General features: G+C 42.3%; 1 protein-coding gene across 1 annotated transcript in view; it reads left to right on the forward strand.

The window, feature by feature from the left end:
- The first annotated feature begins 5,364 nt into the window (after positions 1–5,364).
- TGFBR3 (transforming growth factor beta receptor 3) overlaps positions 5,365–22,795 on the forward strand; it is a 199,219-nt gene continuing 181,788 nt past the window's right edge. Inside the window, exon 1 of the mRNA XM_019626991.1 lies at positions 5,365–5,688. The gene's annotated coding sequence lies outside the window, so the exon portion shown is untranslated. The remainder of the gene's footprint in view (positions 5,689–22,795) is intronic.

Below are 22,795 nucleotides of genomic sequence, written 5' to 3' on the forward strand. Positions count from 1 at the left end.
GCATGGAAATAACCATTTTCAAAATATGTCAGGAAATGCATTTTAAAAGGCTAGGCTTACAACAAAGCCTTGCACAGAGTAAGTGCCAATAAAGGGTAATAATAATAATAATAATAGCAATAACAATTTTTAAATTTGGGTGTTTTTAGAAGTAGAGTTTCAGCATTACTTGTATCTGTTCATATGAAGACAATGAGTTTTGTAACATTCACAGGTATCAATATATGTCATGGGTGCACCTCTGTCTTTTTTTGTTCCCCCTGAACACAAAATATACAAGTCTGTAGTTTGTGGTTCTTTTTATTTTTTTCTTCTCCAGGCCAAAACAAAAGTTCTCTGCAAGGCAGCTATGGAGGCCAGGGCAAAGTCTTCCCTCTGGAACCCCTGCTCCCAGGCAAGGGGAGCAGAGGGTCTGCACAACCCCTCCAGAGCGAAGACCACAGGGACTCAAGGGGGTCTTGCAGTTCCTTTGAAATGGTGTGAGGTTTCCTGCTTTGTCAGACGTCCCACAGAGAGGGAAATTGAAGGTGCGTTGTGGAAACCTCCATTGGAGTACAGGAAATGACAAGTTTGCAGGAACTTGTGATTACTGTAAGGAAATTTGCTTTGGATTTTTATTTCCAAGTTCTCTTAGGAATGCCCCAGTCCTTGAATCAGGTGTCTGTTTTGGGCCCTGCTCTGCATCCAGGCTCATCTGATAGTATTTTTTCCTCATTAATTTAGAATTTGCCAGCTGCAAATTTTATCAGTGAAAACCAAATTCTAATCTTGGATATAGATATAGAAAATATGGTTTTAGATTATGGCTTTAGATTAAGGTGATAGTTGAAACACCTACAGGCATGAACTGGAATCTTTATGGGCGAATTTTATACATAAAGTAGTAAATCTGTCTGTAATAATCAGTCAACCGAGCAGAAAATAGGAGCACATGCTATAGTTTGTAGACCAGTATCCTGTCACAACAATTTTGGAACATTTGGTTCATGTCCTGTCACACATTCTTAAGAGTAGTTATGCAATTGCCTCTAAGATGTTGGCTGTTTCAGACAAACTTTAAAGTTGGTTTCCCTTCTCCCCTCTTTACTGGACCAGAGGAATCTATTTTTATGTGGTGGTGGGGGAGGGAGGGAGATATTTCTCCTAAACAAACTTTGGTTTTGTCTTTTGAAACTTTTAAAGAATTCAGCTTTTAAAAAATAAGACTCTGTCTATGATTGGAAGAGGGTTCCCTTTCACCTGTTAGCAGCACAAAGTAGAGGTTCAGAGCAGGCTCTGGAGCCAGAGCACCTGGCTCTACCACTTGCTGGTTGTGTCACTTTGGACAAGTTACTCAACCTCTGTGTGTATGTTTTTCTTTTCCTTTTTTTAAATTGGGGAATAGTGTGTTTTTCCAGGACCCATCAGTTATGGAGGGCGCATCTCAGTGGCCCATATGGGGATCAAACCAGCAACCTTGGTGTTATAAGCACTGTGCTCTAACCAACTGAGCTAACCGGCTGCCCCATGTGCATCATTTTCTAATCTGTAAAACTGAAACCCAGGGTCCTTATGACTTTGATTAAAGATAGCTTTAAATCCTAGCTCTAGAAATCATGTCTCTCTATATATACATACCTCTCAGAGACCTAGCCTCCCCCTCCCCCAACCCCGGAATAATCAGCAACCCCGAGGCAGCCAAAGATAGTAGCCCAGACCTGGCTAATGGTCACCAGGTCTGGATCTCTAACAGGCTAAAGGTAACATCTTGATCTAAGTTATGTTTCGGCTCCTGAGCTCGAAGGTGGAATGACCCCCTGGCTACTTTCCCATGAGACCAGAGGGATGCGGGAGCAGACCTCAGAACTATTCTCAAGACCTGAAGAAATGATTTATCACCTTTACCTCACCTGCAACCAACCAACTCCCAGCATGCCCCAAGCCCCTAACCCATCATGTCTTGTGATTTTACCCTATCTAACCTGTAACCTAGACACCAGGAAGTCGGGTCTAGAGTAGAAGCTCCCTGTCTGCAGATTGGCCAATTCAATATTAAACTATTTTTCTTTCTATACTGCAAACTCCTGCTCATGCATTTCTTTGGGCCAGTGTGGGCAGGCAGATGGACTCTTAACATTGGGGTACTGGTAACAAAATGAGGATAATAGAGCTGTTGTCAGCATTTAATGAGTTAGAATTTGTAATGAGCAAAGTATGTGCTAAGCACTATATAAGGACTTGTTTAAAAAGAAAAAAAAATCCTATATTTGTTTTAGAAATTTTTGGTGTTTGCTTCTGTAAGAAACATAAACAGGTTATTATGAATTTGTTCAATTGTCTGGTAATCAACAGAATCCGGAGACATGCCAGTAAATATGAGTCATCATAAAGGAGCAGGTTGGTACCTATAGGAGGGGTGGTTCCTTGGGAGAAACACAGCTTCAGTAAATCACTGAGACTCTCTTCTGTCAAATGCTTTTATACAAGTGAGATAAAGTGCAACTCTTTATCTAAACCTCCTGCTTAGAATCTTTTTGAAAAATTTGGAACAAATGACCAAGATACCAAAGGAAGCTTGTATTCTATAGTAACAAAAACTGTAACTTGAACAGTTTTCGTAAGAAACCAATGAAAGGACAGGATTCATTCCCTTAGGAATTGGTTAATATTGCCATTTATAAAAGATAGGGGGTTGGCCGAGTGGCTGTTGGTTAGAGCTGAGCTCTGAGCAACAGGGTTGAAAGTTCGATTCCCACATGGGCCAGTGAGCTGAGACCAAGTTGAGCTGCCGCTGAGCTGCCAACGGGGGTGGGGTGGGGTGGGGGTGGGGTGGCGGCTTAGCTGGTGAGAGTGAGAGCGTTAGCTCTTTACAACAAGGTTGCCAGTTCCACTTATGCATGGGATGGTGGGCTGCATGCCCCACCCTCAACCCCCGCAACTAGACTGAAGGACGACAACTTGACTTGGAGCTGATGAGTTCCGGAAAAACACAATGTTCCCCAATTCCCCAACACTGTTCCCTTCCCCAATTCTCCAATAAAATCTTAAAAAAAAAGGGGGGAACCTTGTTTCTAGAGCTTTGCTGGGAAACCAAAAATTTAAATTTATTTTTAAACCTTTGTTGTATACTTTAGGCGTCTGGATTTCTGCAAATAATATCACATTATTAGTGTAAAAATTTAAAGAGAAAATGTCTCTGTAGACATTGTTAATTTTATAAATACTGATATAAAATAAATTCTTCTGTGTTTTCATATTACCTACAGAAACTAACAAAATAGCCCTGAATTTTAAAGATGCTTTGCGAAAAATAAAGTTCCAACCAACTAATCAACCCCTCCCTCCAAGCCTTTCATTTGCCAATAGGTAAAGCTCTTGTAGTATGCCCTGGTTTGACTCCTGGCCCTCCCACTTATTAGCTATACTATCTTAGCAAGATGGAAGTCCTCAGTTTATATGTAGGTTTGTGCATTGCCTTATAGAGTTGTGAGAAGTAAATGTGTTCATACATGTAGAGTGTTTAGGACTATGCATGGTATACAAAGTAATTGTTTAATAGATGTTCATGGCTACTCTACGGAGAACCTGGCTCCATTGTGAATAGTCACTTCATCACTTTTTTTTTTTTTTTTAGATGAGCCATCCTGCCACCTGTTGGCAGCTCAGCTCAGGCTGGGAATCGAACTGGCAACTGTATTGCTCAGAGCTCACACTCTTGCGTGAGTTCTTAACAAACTGAGCCACTTGGCCAGCCTACTTCATCACTCTTCAAAGACAAGACACTCTTAAGTTATCTAGGACTTGGGTTTTCTCTCTCTTCTTCTACTATGCTATTTTATTTAGAAATTAGAAAGCCTTACTTAACATGATTGATACATTTAAATGTAGGATTAAATATTCACACCCAGTTCAAGTGTTCGTGTCTGCACTTGAAGCTAAAACTTGACAATTTGAGGCATGAATACTATGTAATTCGAGTCTATGAGAAAGCTAATGCCTTATATCTAGAGAGATATCAAAGCCAAGGCTAACTCCACCTAGACTGTTTGTTCTTTTAGGGTATTAAGCCTGTATCTTCAAGGCCTAGCTGGAGCCTCTCACACAGATGATCAACAAATATCAATACGGAATGAAGAGTTCATTGAGGAGGCTTTTGCAGTAAATTCAGGAGATCAATGGTGATGTGGCCTTTGTGAAAGTTCCTCCAATTGGGTGGATTCTTCATGTGTAGGTACAAGACAAAAAGGATGAAAAAAACTTCATCTGTTCTCGAAGTAAGGAAATCCAATAACTTTCCAAATAATAAGCAATAAGAAACCTCCCATTTCACTTGCCAACATATTAAAGGCCTATGGCCATAACACTTTAGACCTGGAAGAGGTCTCCTAGGTCAAGCTTCTCCTTTTTACACAGGAGAAAAGAGACGTGGAGAGTTGAAACCATTTTTTCAAGGTCCCACAGCTAGTCTAAGGGCAGTCAGGAGTGGAAGTCGTTTCTGAAACCTGTCAGCCCATAGCCATTTCACAGCCTCGAGGTAAAAGTGTCCTGTGCTTTATCTTTTAATAGAAAAACGGGGTGTAAACAGGAGTATCAAAGTGGTGTTCCGATTAGTGCATTCGTGAACTGTCGCTGGGTACAGTTCACAGGCACAGGTATGCAGGAAGTTGTACGGCCGCCACAGGTTGGTTTATATTAAGCCAACCTTCGGGTAGCGCCAGTTATGCTGACCTAGCTCCTTTATCTGTACATATTAATCTATTTAGCTAGCGAGCAGGGGAATCAGCTGGGTAATGCACTCTCAGCTGTTAGGGAGGGGGACACGCGACCCCGCTGGCGCCCACCATCAGAGCGCATCTTACGATAACAAGCAGGACTGGAGGTGGGAAAAACAAACAGGGACAGAATGAATGTGCGCAGGGGGCCCGTGCTAGGTAAGTAGTGGGCAAAGGGTATGATCGGATTACTGGAGGTTTTATAATTTTTATATCAAGACGGAGGGAACCAAATAAAAACTCAACTCCTGAGAGCCCTGGAAAGTTTGAAGGACCTATTTGAGGGAGCGAGTATCTGCAGCTTGCATCCGCGTACTCAGGCCCCCACTTCAACCTTTCTCGAGGACTGGGACCCCTCCACCCGCTGCCCCAACCTGGGCATGCAGCAGCCCGGCTGTCCCTCGTGCTCCTTCTCTCCCTTCATCCTCGGTCGGAAGAGAAACGCAGGCACAAGCAGTGCTCCGGGGCTCATCCATCAGTCCCGGAGGAAAAAGGGGAGGAGAGAGGAGACGGGCGGCTGGAGGAGGAGTTTCTCCGCGGCCCGAAGCCCTTGGTGGGGCGGGCGGAGGAGGAGCGCCCTTCCCCCCGCGCGCTGATTGCTGTGGCGTCCTGCCTGTCCCCGCCCGCGTGTGTGTGAAGGCGAGCGAGTGCGCCTGGTCGGCCCGATGGGGGTAATCGAGGGTTTCGGGGACGCTGAGCGGCGCTTTCCTCTTCCCAGTGAGTGAGTGAGGGAAGTCGGCGGCTCTGGTGCCCGGCCACTTTCCCTGCTTGATTCCCGGAGCTCCCTGCAGGAGGTGAAAGTCCCCGGCGGGTCCGGGTGGCGTAGTTGCGCCGCAGCGCAGCAGCTGCCGGAGCTCGCCGCCGCCGAGCGTTGGGCGGAGAAACTTTTCCTCCAACTTGCGGCGGGTGGATCTCCGCTTGACACACCGCCCCCGAGGTACGTGCCGCCCGGCCCCGCGACGCTGCAGCCCTTGCCGGGACGCCCCTGGGTGCGCCGCTAACCCAGCACCGGTCCCGGCCGCGGGCTCTGCAGGCGGCGCGGTTCCAGTTGGTGCTGCGCGCGGCTCCGTGCCTGCTTCATTGCCGGGGTCGCTCCGGCCGCCCGGATCCCCAGGCTTGGGAGGGCGGCATTAAGTCAGGCGCCGCGGATTCGGGACCCGTGGCCGATGGTGCATGGGGAGCAGCCGCCCCGGGTGGGCAGCGCTTGGGGCGATGCGCTGCACTGGGAAAGACTTCTCCATGCCGGCCCTCACTCTTCGCGGTTTCTTCTGACTCCCTCGGGGGTGCGCCGACCACTTCCCACTAGGCGCGTGATAGCGTCGGTGGGAAAGGTTTGATGTGGGTTTGCACTCAGTTGCCATTGCAGAGGCTGCGGCCCCGGGACTGGCGCTCGGACAGGAGCTGCGCTCTGCGCGGGCCGCGCCCGCAGGGTGCTCGCTCTGTGGGCGGTGCGGAGCGCTGCAGCCCAGAGCCCCCGCGGAGAACGCGTCCCCCGGTAACTTAGGAGCCTTACTCAGTTTATTTTGAAGGTTTCTCTTATTTATTTGGTTAGAACAAGCTTGCAAATCTCTGTTCCTAGGAAAATCTGCCTGCTTGTTCTTATTAGGGCATTTGCCCCACTTTCCAGAATCACGTAGTGTAGGGAACCGGCTTGTCAAGCGTGAATTACCTTGGCAGAATACAATTTAGGTCTACAAAAAAAAAAAAAAAAGCTAGAAGAAAATTGCTCCGTTTCCTTAGCTGTGAAATGGGAATAATAATAGTACTTGGCTCATAAAGTTGCTGTGTTAATGCAGCTTGTCCTGAACCCAGAGGTGACAGAAGAGAGAAGAGGGTAAGGGATGGTAGGAATGACAGACTGAGATGGGGAATTAAGCGTTTTCTGAACTCTCCATCTCCCTTCCAAGAAAAGTAAGCGAGCGGTTTGGGAGGAGAGAAGTCTCTACTTCTCTCCTTCTCTTGGCAAAGCATATGCCAAGACCTTTTAATTTTCCTAAAATGGTACTTTAGGCTGCAGTTACTTCAGTGTGAAATTAGCAATTTCTTTTGGGTGATAGTCATAACTAACGTTTATTGAACTCAAACTGTGTGCCAGACACTCTCCTAAATGCCTTATGGACACAGTCGCTCTCAATCCTCATACTAGCTATATGGTAAAAACACCATTAATAGCCCAATTTTACAGATAAGACACTAGAGGTTAGTGACTTGCCCAGGCTCCTACGTAACTTTCTGTTGTGACTCCAGTGTTAGCCTAGTCACTCAGCGGAGAGCATCAAGTGCAGTCAGATTTGTGTGCAGCGAGCCTAGGCGTCTTCACCCATTGTTCAGCTTCCAATCAGAGTTGAGCACATCACTTAAAACACAAATAAGGTATCTGTGATTACTTTAGGGGATATACTTATGGTGGTGCCAAATCACAGCTCCTTTGAAACTGGCTCCAAGCAATTATAGTGGAACTCTGATTTGTATTAATTAATATGGATCTTTATTCTGAATTTCTTTTATTAATTCTCCAGGCATTGTTGGTCAGCGTTACTTGGTTTCCTTAGGAAACAGCTTGGGGTTGGCACAAGAGGCAGGGAAATAATTCTTACCCCCTTAAGGGCTATTAAAATGAAATTGACTTCATGCCATTGTGTTGGTTAAAGGATGTAGCTCTGTTTCTTGGTGTTCTCAGCTTTTGGCTTTCATTCTGCATTGTTTAGCGTTTCAAGGCTTCAGCATATTTTTTGCCCTTCAGTTTGTCATTTGTCAACTTTAATTTTTCCTGTTTTGATGGAATCTGACCATTACATGGCCACTTTGCTTCACAACTGTTGATCCAGCTCATGTTTTTAAATATAAAAGTCATCACTTACTTTTGAACCCCAGCACTTCAAAGGCAACCCCTGGGGAATTCATTGTTATTTTGAATATTAGCCAACAGGGGGAGCATAACACGCTATTGATGCCTATTAGGCTCGTAAACCAGTTTTTAGGGTATTGAACTTACATTTTAGAAGTGGAGAAAGCTGCGAATTTAGCAAAATAATCAAGTTGATTTCTGAGTTTACAATGGAGAACTGGGTTTAATTTTAACTGGTGACAATGAGATTAACCTTGAGGAGAGGGCCTATATGTTGAATATATGTCAAGAGCTGTGGTGGTTGGACATATATTAAATACACTCACGTAGTTTTTTTCTATTTGTTTTCCTTAAGAGGTGTATGTAAAATAGCTTTGTGTACTTTGAATAATAGTTCAAGTTATTCAGGAGAACTGGGAGTCCAGAGAAATCCATGGTGGATCCTTTTGTAATGATCCTCATTTGTCTTTTGTAGAAAACTGCATACAGTAAATTTGTTCTCCGGGAGGTCGATACACTCACAATCCTGTCATAATCACTTTTCATTAACATCTTACAAGTGCAAGAAATAAGGGATTGTTTTCCCCAGTAATAGCATTTCTATTACTGTACATTCCTCAGAGGATTATATTTTAGTATAGTAATAGTTCAGCAGTATCATATTTGTCTAGTTAAGGTGTGATGTGTCTCTAGACACTCATGCTTGTCAATACTGGGGGTGCCAAAAAATGTACACACATGACTTGTATTCATCTTTTGTTATTGATATATATTGAGTATTACAATTTTAATACAGTTTTTCCTTTTTTAAAATGTGTATGCTTTTTTTTGGCACCCTGTGTATAATATAAACAATATTTAAGAATTAACATATTTGGAAAAACAAACTGATGTCATTTTTATTTTTTAAAGAAATTTCATTGGGGAACAGTGTGTTTTTCCAGGACCCATCAGCTCCAAGTCAAGTAGTCGTTTTGATCTATAATACTTGTGGAGGGCGCAGCCCCTTGGCCCATGTGGGAATCGAACTGGCAACCAACAATCTTGATGTTATGAGCCTGCGCTCTAACCACCTGAGCTAACAGGCCGCCCCAAACTGACTTTTAAAAAGGGTTTTCAGTCTTAGTCTGCAGTTTAGTAGGCCAGTTTCCTTTCTTGTTTCTTGTGTATCAGGTAGTATTGACTTTATTTCATTTACGAAAGTTTGGGTCAAATTTAGTCCCTTGTTTCTAAAGCTCAGCATTACACTTACACTTTAGAGTAGTAGTCTATTTAGGATCTAATTTAGTCTTCCATGCTTGCATGTAGTTCACTCATTCAGCAAACATTTGTCTACCCCTAACTCCTTAATAGGCTTATGGTTCCTGGTCTTGGAGTTTGGCAAATTAGTTGTCCTCTTTCAATCCTCCTATAGCTGGGGGCCAAGATGCCTTAAGGCTTCCTAGGGCTTTGTCATGAAAAGGCTTTATAGATTGCAAAATTGTTTTGCTTAAGGCAAGTATTGTCCCATTCTTTTCAAGGCAAAGGAATTAATCTTTCACTTTTGCATGCAAACTTGGTTTATTTTGTAAAAACCAGGTGTCTACTGGCTTTTCAGAGAGCAGAACCTGGGCCTAAGCACCCAGGGCCAAAGGACTCTACTGTCCTTTGAGTACTAAGAAGGTGATCATTACTGACTTCTTTAGTAACTAAATGATGACCAATTTCCTGGGATCATAAATCTGTGGAAAGTTCTGACTTTACATTTCAAGCTTAACAGAACAGTTAGAATTTAGAGGATGACTGGTAAGTATTAACATTGCTGTAATATTTTTCCTGGATGAATTTGCTCTGTGGTCATTTTGAATTACCCTCGTTCTTGATAATCCATTTTGAAAATGTGAGGGTTTCCCCCCCCCCCCTTGTTTTCATTGCTAATGGGCAAGAACTAATTATAATTGTCGGGTTCATTAGTTAATGAAGCCAGTCTTCAGTTTTTCCCTTTCCCCCCCTCTTAACAGTTATTTTAAAAATGATGTTATTGCTGTTTGCTGGAGCATTTTCCTTATATTTTAAAACTTTTTTTGACATTTTAAAACTTAAAAAATGTTACCTATTTTTTGATATTTGCGTAACTCAAGTTAGATAAATGTTTTTAGGGATCTTTAATTTTAAAGTAATTTTGAATTGCCTCTGGGAACATGGACAGTTAGTTAGGAATGAAAAAGAGTGAATTTAGGTTATATGAAAAGCTAGCCTTTCACAAATAATAGTTAGCTTTTAATAATTTCAGTGAGGGCGTTTGTGGGTTTGGAAGAATATTACTGCAACTACATCCATGGCAGGAATTTCTCTAGTTCCACATCTTTAGAGTAATACCTGGAATGATAGCTTTGTCTCTTTGTAGCATTTCATAAAACACAAGCTTTTGGGGTGGCCAGTTAGCTCAGGTGGTTAGAGCGCAGGCTCATAACACCAAGGTATCCCCGCATGGGCCACGGAGCTGCGCCCTCCGCAACTAGATTGAAGACAACTACTTGACTTGGAGCTGATGGGTCCTGGAAAAACACACTATTTCCCAATTGAAAAAAAAATTCTTTAAAAACAAACAAACAAAAAACACAAGCTATTGCTAATTTGTTCAGATTCTAGTCAAGCTGAAGTAAATCAACACATCTTGGAAGGGCCTTACACAAAGGATCTGGGTCCATTTCTTGGGCTCTGTCCATTTTTAAATTTTCTTGTTTTATTATTTATCTTTTGAAATAGCACACTTGTTTGCTAAATGACATTGAGCTTTATTTTCTCTGTTTGCAAAGTCCTTGCGCAGATTTAGCACAGATTTCCTAGCATTCTTCCTTTTCTTAGAGGAAGAGTAATGATTTTTATCTCTAAACCAAGATGTGTGCAATATTTAGTGTTTGAAGCAACATTCATAAAAATTTAGTGTGGGGCCACACTCATTTCGATCTTATTCTACATTTTTTTATTCTTTAGTTTCCCAAGCCAAACACCAAGACTTATAGGCTGACAACTACGGGTATATCTATAAGGAATGGAGACCATATTTAAAATTGAGATTGTCCCTGAAGGTCTGAAACATGGGCCTCAGAGCCATGCCCAAATAGCTCCTGCTCAAGATAATCACCCGGCGTTTGTGCTGAAAGCTTCTTCAAATTTGGGAAGAAGACTAAGTGATAGCACAGCCTGGCAACGTTTATTTTTAGGATTTAGTGTTAAATTGTTGCCACAATAATAATTTAGAATTAAGTCTGAATTGTTAGCTCTATCTTCACTTTAATAAAAAGGATGATATTACAGAAACATATATACTTTTCCTATCTCTTGGACACTGGACTCGGGGGGAGGGTGGGGGAAAGAGGATTTCAGAGTTGGGTGCTGTTTGCAAAAGGAAGAAGCACCTGCTTTGTCTGACCTTCCAAGCTCGGAATTCATTTCCCTGCTATGTGCTGAAGATCAGGTTTTTGTGTGAAATTGCAGATGGACTATTTGTTAAAACACATTTAAGTTGATTAGTCCTTGAGAAAAATGATCTTTAGAAAACAGTCGTTACAGATGCTAGTCCTTGAGCTTTCCCGTTGATCAGATTGCCCTGGGAGAAAATGTGCAGTTTTACAGGCTCAATGACTCAACCACCATGGATAGTAAGGCCAGCAAGTGGGTCAGGTGGAGGGCCTAGCAGAACTTGGATTTCTTATTTTTTTAATGTTTATTATGCTATTTTATTCATTGAAACTTGATGAATAGTTAATTCCTAATTTGCTATGTGAAAAGATTCCCTTTTGGGAGTATCATTTGGTTAGCATTTTTAGTGACTTATGTGCTTGGACAGTATGAAATTGGTCACTGGATGCAAAAATACACTGCTGGCTATTTACAAATTTTATTTCATAATTAACTAACTGTATGATGATTACATGAGCAGAATGTGACTTTTTTTCCCTTTCTCCTACTTGGAAGGTTATTTGAGGTGAAATACTTAGATTCACATCCCAAAGCCTTGAATTCATGTAGTACTCTTAAGTACTTTTGTGTGATATTGCCTATGTTGTTATGAGTTACCTCTTCTGTTTTTGTTTTCTTTAAAATCATACTCAAATACAAAACTCTCTTCTGAGTAGCCATAAAGAATAAATATCTCATTTTGTTATATTAGACTTTGTGTAATTGGCTGGCAGATTAAATTCAACTTTGAGGGAAAGCACCATTGACTCATTACATACATTTTGCATCATTGTAGTATAAGGTCTTCCCTATGTGTGTGGGAGAAGTTTCTGATCTTCTAAATGAGCATGTTTACTATTGCTGGTCTCTTTCTGCCAGTGTTTCTGAGCAGACGCTCCTCTTACTTTTCTTATTTTTTTGCCTTTATTGAGATGATTACTTGTCATCTATTCATAATACACCCTTTGAATCATGAAAAAATACTTAGGCTAACAAGCCATTTTGTGAAGACGCACCTGTCTCTGTTTTGACTACATCTCACTCATCCATTATAATTACTGCACAGCCATTGGATACATCTTTTGTTGTTTTTTTTTTTTTTGACATAGGAGCCAGGGGAAGGATGACTGATTTGGTACATTTCCTATTTTTCTGTATTTATGCCTTTTTCAGTTTGTGACATCTTTATTTCATTATTAGAGTAGTTGCTCTCTAAGATATTCAAGGTTTTAATTTCATTCAGTGTGTGGGCTAATAAGGAGGTTTTCCTGTAGAACCAGTTTTACTAAATTCTTAAAAATGCTTCCAGAAAGTATCCTATATAGATACCTGGCTAGGTAGGGCTTTTGGTAATGTTCAAATGGGAGATAACTGAACACAAAGCAGGATTCTATTTAGCTTAACTGGGTATGGAGGCTAGGAAAAGGAGAGGAGTGTTTAAATTGTTAGGAGAAAATTCACCTTTGCATAATAATAAGGGATTTAAATGGGAATTACTATATCTTTCAAGTAGGTACATAGGTAAGAGGTTTGAAAAAGCAATTTTGCTAAGGTTGAGGTTCTGTAGTTGGCAACTGTTATAACCCCGAAGATCCTGTTCTCTGATGCCAGGAAAAAGCAGTCTGTTTCCAATTATATATCACAAAAATAGGGAAATTAGGCCAAGAAAAATGATCATTTGGTGATTTGGTTGCTTTTTTATAGGGGGTAAAGGAGAAAAGACCGTAGATGCACTTAAAAAATGAAATTTGTTTTTATGTTGGCTTTTACATTTTTCTCAAGCATTCAATCTTGGAAATTAATAATTTTGGGACTAAAGACTTGCCTCCTTGGGCTCCTTTTTGTTTCTCAGAGAGCACATAGAAGAACAGTTAGGCAGTTTCTGCTGTCACGAAGGTGTTTGGTCCCAGTGTTCTGGGACTGACCTGGTGTTTTCGGTAAAGCCTTTTCCTGACTGAGCGGTGCCAGGTTATGGGCTCCCAGCATCATACCAGGTAGCTGGTGCTATGGTTTTTTGTTCTACTTTTTACCCTGCTTTGAACAGAAGCGTAGCTCCTGCTGCTTAGTGTTATTCTGCTGGGGGAAGAAGCCTCGGGATGCTAGTGTGAGAAGAATACAGAGGTGAGAAGCCTAACTGGAAGTTGGATGATGTGTGGGTGAATATACGTATTGTCCTCAGCACTTGTCAGAGGCAACTAGCCTTTCTTAAAGCCCACTACTAGTTTCAGGATTAGTGGTCCCATGAGACCCAGGTGTTAACTAAGAGAAGATCACCCCCAGCAGGTCTTAGTTCCTGTTTCTCACACCTTACACCTCCACAGAGCTGTTGAATAAAACTTTCCTGGTGGCACAGAATCTTTGATAACAACGAAGTGTGTCAGGGCTGGTGGTGTTTAGTTATTGGCTCTTTTTTTTTTTCTCACCTCCCATTAATTCCTGGGCCTGCTGCAGGTGGGCTCCCACGCCCACCACAGCATGACAGGGTGCTAGGGCAGGTGCAAAGTGCAAAATTTCCTGCTTGTTTTCAGTCAGCATCTTCATTGCCTGCTCTCTGATGCACCTGCTTCTTTACGTTTCTCTTTTCCCCACATTTTATTATCTTGGCTTCTCTGGAACTACCATCCTGTTTTTCCCCTTACCTTCCTAACCTCTGTTGTTTTCAATGCTTGATCCTCACGTGTTGGCATTCGTGAAGGTTCCATTTCCCCCTCCTTTCTTAGTCATTTACTCATTCATATTTCCATGTCTCAGTGGTCACGTCTATGCCAGTAACTCCCTTCTGCTTACTTCCGCTAGCCGAATCACACCAATCCCGTAGTGTCTTACCTTCAGCAGATCCCACTGGGCATTTTCTTCTCCATTTGCAAAATCGTCATCTCACCTAGACCATTGTAGGCATCTTCCAGTTGGTTTTCTTGGCTTCAGCATCTCTATCTCGCATTATTCATCCATCATGGTAGGTACTTTTTAAAATACAGATCTGTGTTCATTTCTTATATTTAAGAAAATCTATGCTGTTCCATTATCCTTGGCGTGGGTGTTCAGTTATTAACAACATAGCATTAGCTTACTTTTTCAGCCATTTTTCCTTCACTTCTTCCATGAACCTCACTGTCCTCATACCAGACTCCTGGCTTCCCAAGCATGCCCTGTGTTCTCATGCCCTGTTCTTTTCACACTTGTCCCTCCTCTAGCACCCCCTCATTTCCCTTCTCTCTGGAGGACCCCCGCTTACTCATCCAGGCTATCTCTGTTGTCAGCTCCTCCGGTGATACTTCACATGGCTCCTCCTGGCCTGTGGTTGGTTGCTTCCTCCCCTGTTTCCTCTTACAGCACTTCTGCTACCTCATGAGGACTTATTTTCTTCCTCTGCCAGATTTTGGACTTCACTAGAGCAGGGTTGAGTCTTATCATCTTTGTATCCTGGGTGTGTGGCATGGGCTTGGCATATATGTTGTCATCTTGAATTCTTCAACTCAGTTGTTAAAGCTTCATGTCAGTTAAAGCTCTTGGGAAAGATCAAGCTTCCAGTCAATATAAATTATGACTGCAGGAAAGACAAAGGAAATCAACCCAGGATCACGTTTTAGGGTTAAAAAGAATCCTCTTCAAGTCCCTCTAAAGATGAAAACAGCCCCAGAGAGGTTAGGTGGCCTGCCCAGGATCACGTGACTGGGGGGTAGTGCTCCCCTCTGCCTCTCTGCAATATTCTCTACCCAATTGCCAGAATGGCCCTGATAAAAACTAAGTCAGATCCTGCCATCCTCTGCTTACAACACCCTACTATTCCTTTCTTTCTCAGAGTAAAATCAAAACCCTTACAAAGACCTGTGAAGTTCAACATAACCAGCCCAGGACTCCCTTGCCTCTTACTTCTTTAACCTCACTCCTCCAGCTCAGTCTCCCCGCTCCAGCTGCTTGACCTGCTTGCCATTCCCCTCGCGGGCCAGACACGCTCTATCTCAGGGCCTTTGCATATGCTGTTTTTTTTTGTTTTTGCTTGGAATGTTTTTCTCCCAAATATCTAGAGTTCACGTCCTATAGATCCTTACTTAAAACAAAGAAACAAACCAAACCAAAGACCCCCAAATACTTTCCCTCTTTTCTGTTTTATTTGTTTTCTTAGCATTCATCGCTATCTCATGTACAATTATATATCTTGTTTATAGTCTGTCTCCCCTGACTAGAATGTAAGCTCCACAAGGGAAGGGATTTATACATATTTTATTCCCTGTCGAATCTCCACACCTAGAACCGTCCTGGCATTGAGCAGGCCCTTGATAAATATTTGTTGGATGAATACATGAATGAGAAGCAGCAAGATTTCGTGGATTTCTTATAGTTACATGTATATTTATGACATTAAAAAGGGAAAACCATCAGGTCTGTCTGGAAGAAGGGAGAATCTGATTTTTAAAAAACCTCATTCAAGGCCTGTCAGACTAGAACATTGACCTCTTTTTAATTGTCTGACCTGAAGCAGCAACGGTGGACTCTCCCCAGCCTTACAGCCTTACATGCGGTTTGGGAAGACTCACTTTACTTCTAACAGGCTTGGGCTAGCTGTGGTTTCTTTCTGCCTGTGGTTTGCCCTTTAGCCCATCGGGCTACAAAGATGAAAAGCAAACACAGCATTAAAGAAAAGCGCTGGGGGAGAGGAGCAGAATTTCCCTGTGGCCCTGACATCTCCCCTTGGCTCTCGGCCCATCTGCAGGGCAGCTCACCGTTCCTTCTAGAGCTGCTTCGAGGCTGTGCTGTAAGGAACAGTCTGGAGACCACCAGGCCAGATGACTCTGGAGTTTTGCTTTGAAGTTCTAATTTCTTTGAAATGTCATGTTAAGTTTAGACGAAAAGGACATTGGAGAAAAGATTTTTTTTTAAAATTAAATTACCGTTTTAATTTTGAAGAGAGGCTTTAACCCTTCTCAAGACAGAGGATTGCACTTGAAATGACCATTTGCTTCTGTCAGGGGTGCAGTGAGGAGGCAACGCTGGTGGGAATTCCGTCCTGTGAAACCAGTGCCTTCAGTCCAAGGGACAGTAAATTACACTTCTGAGGAAGCATCTCATTTTTGGGGGTAGAGATTTCGTTGAAGGAAGAGCTAATTTATGGTAGTGTAGCAGTGATGTTAGAGTGATTTGTTTCCCGCTTTTTTCTTGATAACATCAGTATGGTTCGTACAGAACCCAGCCCAGCCAAGGAAGTCAAGGGCTTAGGAGGAAGTTATTGGCCACGCACAAAGCCAGCAGCATAATTTAACCCTGAGATTCAAAACTATCAAATTGAAAATAAATTGTCTTGAATGGAGCTAACAGTGACCTAATTAAAAATCATAGCTACCATTTCCTGAACCCTAAGAACATATTATGTATTAAGTGCTTTACATGTCATTAATTTACTCAATTCAATCCCCCTCACAACCTCATTACAGAAATAGAATCATTATCTCTACAGATGAGGAGGCATGGAGGTGTTTAGTTAAGTCACGCACAGTGACACCACTAGGAAAAGGCAGGGCAGGGGTTTGAACCCAGGTCAGCCTGGGGAGGGGGGGTCCCACACTTTCCACTACACTGTAGTCTGCTTCTAGAAGACACCAAGCATACTCTCACTGTAGGGCCTTTGCCCTTGCTATCCTCACTGCCTGCAATGCTTTTCCTTCAGATATTGTCATAGCCCTGTCTCTCACCTCTGTGCTAAATGTCACCTCATTGGAGAGGCCTTCTTCAGCGGGTTCTGGTCACCAATTCCACTACCCCCACACCACCAAGAAATTTTCAGACATCAGCTGGGTGGCTGAGAATTCAAATCAATTCTGACACAATTTACTGTCTGCCCGGAGACAGCATCAGATCCCACAGGTTAAGGGCTCAGTCCCACGAAACCTTCCTCCACTTCAGACACCAGTCGCAAACCCAGGTTGTTACTTGTGCTTCTGACCTAGGGCAATAGATCGGAGTTTCCAACTACCCTCTCTTTGGGTTTGATTAATTTGCTAGAGTGGCTCACAGAGCTCAGAGAAACATTTTACCTACTAGATCACTGTTTATTATAAAGTGATATAACTCAGGAACAGCCAGATAGAAGAGGTGCATAGAGCAAGGGACGTGGGAAAGGGTGCAGAGTTCTTGTGCCCTCTCCAAGCACCGCCCTCTCCTAATCTCCAGGTGTTCACCAACACAGAAGCTCTCTGAATCCCATCCTTCTGGGTTTTTATGAAGGCTTCATCATGTAGGCATGATTGATAAAATCATTGGCCATTGGGGGTTGATTCATCCTCCAACCCCCCTTCCCTCCTCCGAGGCATAGGTGGTGATTGACCGAAATTCCAACCTCCGAATACATGGTTAGTTCTGGCAACTAGCCCCTATCCTTAGGTGAAGTCCAAAAGTCACCTCTGTAACATAACAAAAGACACCTTTATCCCTCTCATCACTTAGGAAATTCCAAGAGTCTTAGCAGCTCTGTGCCAGAAATGGGAAGGAAGACCAGATAAATATTTCTTACTATATATCACACTATCACACCTCCCCTGACCACCCTATCTAGAATAATATCCATCCTCTCATCACTCGTTCTCTTTAACCTGCTTTATTTTCATTCATAGGACTTACCACCCCTTGATTCATTATATATCTGTTGTCTGTCTCCCCCGTTAGAAGGTTAACTCTGTGAAAACAGTGTCATGTTTAGTGCACTGCTGTGTCCCCAGCTCCCTGACTAGTGCCTGGAACAAGGTATGTGCTAATAATATTTGTTGAGTGAATGAATTAAGTAAAATGAAACTGCTGATTGAGCCTTGCCTCCCTGGTTTCAAAACGAAATAACACCCCTTATGTCAGGTCTAATCACCCCACACACTACCAGAAGGTGACTGTGCAGGGCCTGGTTGGCGACTGTAGTGGAGGAGTTCCTGTTTGTGGGGGCTAAGGTCATGGACTGTGGAATCAGACAGACCTGGGGCTCCGGTCCCTGGTGCCAGGACTGATTAGCTGGTAACCTTGGAGTTATTTAGCATCTTGAAGCCTCACTTTTCTCACTGTGAAGTGGAGTAAAGGACATCTCTCTCCTTGGGTTGTTGGGAGGATGAAATGAGAAATTAGGAAAAACACAGTAGGTGCTCAGTAGGTGGTAGCTGAGACTGTTTTGTGGGGTGAAAAGAAGAAAGCAGGGTGTTAGCCTTTAATAGGAAGGAGAACGTGGTATAAACACATGAATAACCACAGAATAATTACAAAGCAGCATGTGGACAAGTCTTGGCTGTGCTACTAACTAGCTGTGTAATGGCGGGCCACTCATTAAGCCTTTCTAATTCTTGGTTTGCTAATCTGTAAAATTAAAGGGTTGGAGTAGATGTTATCTATTTCTAACATTCTGAGTTGGCCCTGAGTAGAAGATATAACATGGAACAAATTATATGCAAAACGTCAAGGAGACAGTGTTCACGGTGGGATGGAATTAATCACAAGTGGCTTTTGGAATGAGGTGAGTGGAATGAGTAGAGCTCATGGAGTTTGAGGAATAGAATAAATATGGCAGTTCTGATAAAATGGACAGATCTGACAAAGCTCAGGTTTGGTGTGTGCTTATATTGCTTGGAAGATAATTCATTTAAATTTTTTTGTTTATATAAATTATGTATTAAAAATAACTAATGTAGTATTAGTTCAGGCATACCTTGTGGGTTTGGTTCCAGATCACCACAATAAAGCAAACACTATAATAAAGTGAGTCACACACATTTTTTGGTTTCCCAGTGCATATAAAAGTTATATTAACAATATACTATAGTCTATTTAGTGTGTAATAGCATTATGTCTGAAAACACAATGTACGTACCTTAATTAAAAAATACTCGATTGCTAAAAAATGCTAACCGTCATCTGAGCCTGTTGGAGAAATGATAGACTTGCTTGATGCAGGGTTGCCACAAACATTCAATTCGTAAAAAACTCAGTATCTGTGAAGTACAAGAAAGAGGGACTCCATGAAACAAGGTATGCCTGTATTTTATTTACACTTACGTCGTCCAGTTGAACGTTTTTTTTGGACAGTATTTCCCAGTTTCGTTAAGTCATTCCTGCTATCCATTACATGGTCATACATTTCAAATTCTCACAAGTGTGTTGCAAGTCTCATTTTATAGGAGGGATTTAGGGTTAGTTGTTAGTCCATATAATGACAATTCTAAGGTATGGAATAAAAGATTTTCTTGTTTAATCTCTTCATATTAGAAACAAAGAAATTAAAGCCCAGAATGAAGTGACTTGTCTGAGCTAGTAAAACGTGTCGATGCCAGAATGCCTGCCTCCTTTGTTCCTTTGAGGCTGCTTGAGTTTCTTACACACAACTCTTATTTGTTGGTTTATCATTTATTATTGAGAAATGTTCTGATAATTCACTGTTCTTCTATACTACTTGGCTACTTGGTGTGTGTGTGTGTGTGTGTGTGTGTGTGTGTGTGTGTGTATATATATATATATATATATATATGTTTTTGGGGTTTTTTTTGAGCGGCCTAAACAACAGGAATTTATTTTCTTACAATTCTGGAGGCTAGACATCCTGAGATTAAGGTCATCCACAGGGTTGGTTTCTTCCGAGGCCTCTGTCCTTGGCTTCCTCCCATACTGCTTTTGATTGTAATGCACACAATAGTATTTTATACTTGCTATCCATTATGGTTCCTTTAGTAGATCCCTACTGTGTGCCAAGTGGTGAGCTAAGTAGGCTATGATCCCTCTTTCTGGAGTGAACAGATGAGTGGGAAAGCCAACCTGGAAGGAAGTAATTACTTAAAGATTTACCTGCAGAGTTGAATTGCACTACTTTCCAGATATTCGAGTTTAACTTCATCTGAGAGAATCAGAGGAGGCTCCCTTAAAGAAGTAACGTTTATACACAGACCTGAGACCTGAAGATGTTAGAAAGTGTCCATGTTAAGGGGACCATGGAGGCCCATTGAGTTCCAACACAGTGCACTTCACTTCTGGAAGCAAGGACGTGGCCCTTGTATGGGACCGAATGGAGGTGAGTGTGGTGGGAGTGTGCAGAGGATGAGGTCGGACTAAGTAGGTGACATCCGGTACCCTGCGAAGGGTTTTGCTCTTTATCCTGACAGCAGTGGGCAACCATCGAAGGGTTTTAATTCTTAATGTTTCACGTGGCTGGCTGGCCTGCTGAGCCTTTTGCTTACCAAGTAATATCGGTTAAATGAAATGTATCTATTGAGGGATTACCTCTACCCAAGAGAAATAATTTTATGTTGGAAGTCAGTGATGGGAACAACAACAACAAAAAATGCTTTATTGTAATTAGCAAAATAGTCTATTCTGGAGTTTATTCTGAGTTCATGTATTTGCAGAACCCCCATGAATGTAAATAAACATGTAAATCATGTATTTTAGTAAATTCCTATACAGTGTACAAAGTAGTCCACTGGAGAGCTAGTACATGTCGCTTTCCAAAAGCTGTTTTTAATGGCCGGTTGCTTGCTAGGGCCTAAGGGTTGATGACTGGTGTCCTGAGAATATTCAGATGTGCTGACTTTCCCTGGAATAATTACAGCTTCGTGATTTAATAAGCCCTTGTGGTGATAGCTGATTTCTCACTCCAGGCAGCATGGCGGGTTTGGTGGCAGTGCCAGGCTGAGTTCCACATCCCCCTAGCTACAGCCCTAAGTTCCTTTGGGAATCATAAGGGTAGAACTGAGGAGGGCCCTACAAGCCAGGTCCCTGTAACTCATACCAGATGATGTCGGGGCAGTCCCTTCCCATATTATGAACGGCTTTCCCATATTACAACTGTCTTTAGGACTCGTACTGAGTTTGGAATCATTTTTTAGTGATAGAGGGAATTGCTGAAATTCTAGTGGATAACATCTAATCCTAAAATTAATGCAAACTTTGATATAATCTACTCTTTGTATTATCTCGCTACTAGTAGTTGGTTTGGTTTTTTGAAAGCCCTGATGTATTTTTATGTACCATAAAAACTACAATGAATTCGTTTTTTAAAAATGTGCTGTGTGGGCCGGATATTATTTTAGATACCATGCCCATATTCTGACTCATATTACAATGAAAAGATCTTTACCATTTTACAAATGGGTGGTGGGGGCGGGCAGGTTTGGAGGCTAAATGACTTGCCCAATCTGGGTAAGCCAGGTTTGGAACCCTGAAGTATAGTTCTCTGTTAATTGTAGCTTAAAATTATGAGTGACAGAAATTTTTGGATGCAAAAATATTAAATGTGAAAGGTGGTTCTTGGAATATTGCAGGGATGAGTTAAACATCTATCCTAGTGTGTGAACCTGAACAAAATATGGTCTTTCAGAACTGTGTGAAATGTATCCGTGCCCACCTTCTGCTTTTTATTGTATTTTGCATGGGCAGTGAGGCTTGTTGTGCTTGGGATAGACAGAAGGGCTTTGAAAGACTGACTGAAGGTCAGCCCCAAGGAAACTAAGGATGCTGGGGCCAGAGATGTGTTGGTCACACTCTCAGCCAGGAATTAGGGTGGACCAGGCCCTAGAAGGGCAGGGGAGAGTGGAGTCCAGCTTCTGTGCACATCTTGTACCCTCTGTGCTCCTGCCCCCCTTCCCACCCAGTCTTCATGTGGAATTTCTGCCCACAAGTGCAGGTAGTTCAAGAGTAATCCTTTTTCCCTGCCACTGGCAGCCACAGAATTTTGGGACTTTAATTAATTTTAGGTCTTAGGAAGATAATTCTCTTTGGTAGAGATAGTATGCTAATGATAAATAATGATAGCTTTTATACTGTTACCTGTAAAATCTCATTTGATTCTTGCAGTAACCCTGCAATTTAGGTAAAGTTAGTTTGTTATTTTCTTAAAAATGAAGAAACTGAGGCTCCATTCTGATCTGAACCTCCTTTCTTGTCTGACCTGTGTTAAGAGTCTTAACTGATCTTTCATGCACGTTGGATTCCCTTCATACTGCTCTCCATACAGTTTCCACGGACATCTTTAGTTTTTATTTTTATTTTTATTTTTTACCAGTTTTATTGAGATTTAATTGACATACTGTTGTATAAGTTTAAAGTATACAACATAATGATTTGATATATGTATATGTTGCATATATGACTGCAGTAAGCTTAGTGAACAGCCATCACCTCACATAGATACAAATTTTTTTCCTTTGTGATGAGAACTTTTAAGATTTACTTTCTTGGATGGGTCGGCCGAGTAGTGCGTTGGTTAAGAGCTGGCTTAGGATGCCAGAGGGCCCCGGTTCCGATCCCACATATGAGGGCCAGTGACACTGCCCTCTACAGCTAAGATGCTGAACAACAGCTCAACCTGGAGCTGGGCTGCCGTGAGTTGCAGGAGATGGCGTAGGCTGCAGCCCCTGCTGTAGTGGGTTGCCATGGGCTACCGTGTGTGTAGCCAGCAGCCAGTGTGAGTGGCCAGCAGCCGCCGTGAGTGGCCGTCCAGAAGCCGGCGACTGATCTGCCTCGCCTGGGAAGAGCGCAATGATGGTGCCAACTTGGGCCAGTGAAGCAACGTCCTCCACAACTAGACTGAAGAACAAAAGGACAGCAACTTGTCTGTTCCCCTTCCCCCAATTCCCCAGTGCTGTTCCCATCCCCCAATTCCCCAATAAAAATAAAAAAAAAAAAAAAAAGATTTACTCTCTTGGTAACTTGCAAATGTACAATACAATACAATATTGTTCATTATAGTCATCATGTTGTACATTACATCCCCAGAACTTATTTATCTTAGACC

The sequence above is a fragment of the Hipposideros armiger genome, unplaced genomic scaffold, assembly GCF_001890085.2.
Source record: "Hipposideros armiger isolate ML-2016 unplaced genomic scaffold, ASM189008v1 scaffold_696, whole genome shotgun sequence".
Classification (NCBI taxonomy): domain Eukaryota; kingdom Metazoa; phylum Chordata; class Mammalia; order Chiroptera; family Hipposideridae; genus Hipposideros; species Hipposideros armiger.